A 3,525-nucleotide genomic window follows, 5' to 3' on the forward strand; every position below is an offset into this window, starting at 1 on the left:
GACAAGCTACAAAGTACTTTAGTTTCTGAATTCCAATTATGACAATTGTGGTTGATGTGGTCTATTCTTAAAATATAGCACATAGCCTACAGGTAAATCATACCAAAAGAAGAAATTTTACACTTCTAGATATGAGATAATTTTCGTTCCTGCATGTGTATGTGTGTGTGTGTGTGTGTGTGTGTGTGTGTCTGTGTGTGGAGGGGTAACTGCATCGCTGCAAAGCAATAAGATATCAACATTGTAGTTCTTTAACTTAAAAAAAAAAGATACCAAAGGACAAGAAAAGTCTGTAGTAAAGTATATCCAAGAGGCTGCTCTTTTTAAAAAAAGAAAATTCTTAAGAATTTATTTACAGCAGCTCTTTTTACCGTGGCTAAGAAATGGAAATGAATGGTTGCCCATCAATTGCAGAATGGCTAAACAAGCTGCGGTATATGATTGTAATGGAATATTATTGTTTTATAAAAAATGACAAGCAGGATGATTTCAGAAACTAGGACTCATATGAACTGATGCACAGTGAAGTGAACAGAACCAGGACAATGTTGTACACATTAACAACAATACTGTTTGACGAAAAATTGTGAAAGACTTAGCTATTCTCAGCAATACAATGATCCAAGACAATCCCAAAGGACTTCTGATAAAGTATACTATCAGCCTCCATAGAAAGAACTGATACTGTTTGAATACAGACTGAAGCATGCTATTTTTCCGCTTTCTTTCATTTGAGTCTTCTTGAACAAAATGACTAGTATGTGAATGTTTTACATAATCAAAAATGTATATAACCTATATCTGCTTGTTTATAGTCAGGGTCTGGGGGAGGGGAGGGAGGGATAGAATTTAGAACTCAAAACTTCAACTAAAAATGTTAAAAAAATTTAAAAAGCAAACCTAGAAAAATGATTTTACAAAGAATTAAATGAAACATCTGATGTTACTATCAAAAATCCTTTCTTTAAATAAGATGGGCCAAGTTAGAACCCAAGTTCCTCTTTAGGTAACACTAAAACAAGAGAAGATTTCCTTCAAAAGGCCATTAGATAGTACCCTTACCCTCTCATAATATTTGCCCAAAACAATCTTTAAATCCTCCAACTGTTAGCGATGTAAATATATCTATATGGCTATTATTATATTAAGAATAACTTGAATTCAAGTTGAAAAACTACTTGCACAAAATTCTTTGGAAAATAAATGAATTATGCATGTAAGTAATTTTGGAGTATGACAACACTCTGGATCAAGTTTTAAAAGAAAAAAAAAACTTCCTTTAATTAGTATTGCAGGTTTCCTTAAACCAATTTTTTGATATGCATAATTATCACCATACGGATTTCAGTCCATTAAAGTGAGCATATTTAGTCCACTCATCTGAGTTCATCTGGTAATTTAGAAAAAAAAATTCGACAAGTTTTGCATTAATAAGTATTTTATATATATGATATGATTACCATTCCTTTATAAGATTAACTAGAATTATACATATCATAAAGGCTTAACATTCATTTTAGTATAACTGCAAGACTTGTTAACAAAGCCTGACTGCATTTTTTCACCATCATTTACAGCATGGTATTTAATGTCAGGTCTTCCTTTTAACTAAGCAAATATGCCAAACAAAGCGAAAACCAAATCATAAATGTTTAAGACAATTAACGTAACTGAAATTTAAGCATAAAACACCCTGTCATTTATTTTGAAGCCTCTATTTCTTCCATCTTCTATTATTAGTAGTCTTCACTTCATTAAGCTGGAGAATTACAGATCATCTGGAGATTTCAGTGGTAGAGGAAACACATGACTGGCCCAATGCATCTCTTCTTGTTCTATTGGCAGTGGCCAACCTTTCAGACATGTTCCTGACTTTAAGGTAACTGTAAAATCCTCTGAAGAAAAGCAGGAGGCTAATCAAAAGAAATATCCACCAAAGCCAGTACTGTCCGTTGAAGTACCCAGTAAAGTAATTGGAGAAGCGGGCGATGAGGATCCACTTGGTCAAGGAAAGGCCAAAGCCACAGAGGGCGCCATACCTCCCCGCTATGGAGCTGGTGCAACAGAAGCATAAACAAAATCCAACCCAGTTGAGGATGAAGGCAAAGAAGAAGGCCACTATGAAGATGCTGTCGTTGCCCACCCGCAGCTGGTCTGGATCCGAGATGGTCGAGGCCTCTCTCGAAGGGAAGGCGTCCTCTCCCGGGCCAGGCTCCACGGAGGCAACGGCGCTCGCGGCCAGGGCCGCGGCTTTGGCCGCCTCCGCTTCGTCGTACGAGGGCAGGGACGTGGCCACACTGTAGGGCGGCGGCACCGGGAACAGCTCGCAGGGGCCCTGCAGGTGCAGGGTGGTATCGGCCTCCGCGGGAATCGGGCCGTAGGGTGGAGGAGAGGGGCTCCATTTGGGTACTGGCGGTGCGGGGGCAGGAGGCGAAGCCGTGGGCTTCAGAGGGGCCGCCCCGGATGTGCTCTGCGTGGACGTGGAGGCCTGCTCCACGGCTGGGGACTCCCGCTCATTCTCTTCGTTGCGAAGCACTTGGTAGCGGCTGGTCACGGAAGGGTGAAGGTCCATGCTGCCCGGCCCAGGATGCTCCGCGGTACGGAGGAGACCGAGGTACCTTCGTCCGGGGCGCTCAGCGCCAGTTAGCCCTCGGCCACCTCACGCCTCTCCGCGCCCCTTCTGCCTCGAGGGCGCGGCGCCCCTGCCCACCGCCGCCTCGAGTGCCGCTTTCCGCCTCTGTTGATGCCTCACCCCGGCCGGCCGCCGCTACCTGGATGGAATCCTCCGCGTGCCTTCGCCTAGGGCTCTTATGAACCTCGGACTGTCACGTGAGAATGCCTTTGTCCAGGCGCGTGCTAGGTCCTAGGCGGCGCTCCTTCCGCCTCTTTTGGAGTGGAACCAGAACTACTTGATGCGACGCCACGTGAGAGCGCTTCTGGAAGCCTCCCCCTACTGAACCTCTTAATAAGGCTGCGATCCGTGGTCATTTCGTGGTAGGAGAGTGGATGTGCCGGGGCCTTCTCGGATAATTTCATTCTAAAGGATTCCTTGATTCTAAGTTACCTCCAGTTGTGTGCGTGTGTTTTTTAATCAATTTTAAAACATTGTACAATTTGTATGATGAGGCTTAGTATAGAACACAGTTTCTTAACCTTTTTGTGTGTGTTTTAGGAACTCCTTTGGAAGATTTGCCAAGCCCATGGATCCCTCCTTAGAATAATGTTTGCAAATGCATAAAATACGTAGGATTTCAAAGGAAACCATTTATTCTGAAATACAGGTAAATATCTTTAAAAAAAAAATCTAAAAACTGACATAGATGAGCGTTCCCAGTAAGCCCCAAAGACATCTAGAACAACTCCCTAATTTTACATTTGAGGAAAATGAGGACCAAGGAGGTTAAGGGGCTTGCAGCAAGGTCACACAGATTGTAAGCTCTTAAGAGGAAGGAGCTGAACCTTAGTCCTCTGAAAAAGCTAGTGTATTTTTCACTATAACTTTGTTGTCCAAGATCACAAACTGGC

General features: G+C 42.8%; 1 pseudogene; it reads right to left on the minus strand.

Annotated features, from left to right (window-relative positions):
- Positions 1 to 1,774: 1,774 nt before the first annotated feature.
- On the minus strand, positions 1,775 to 2,575 carry LOC114039177 (annotated as a pseudogene).
- Between the last annotated feature and the right edge of the window lie 950 nt (positions 2,576 to 3,525).

Source organism: Vombatus ursinus, unplaced genomic scaffold (assembly GCF_900497805.2).
Source record: "Vombatus ursinus unplaced genomic scaffold, bare-nosed wombat genome assembly UNPS02011649.1, whole genome shotgun sequence".
In the NCBI taxonomy this organism is placed as follows: domain Eukaryota; kingdom Metazoa; phylum Chordata; class Mammalia; order Diprotodontia; family Vombatidae; genus Vombatus; species Vombatus ursinus.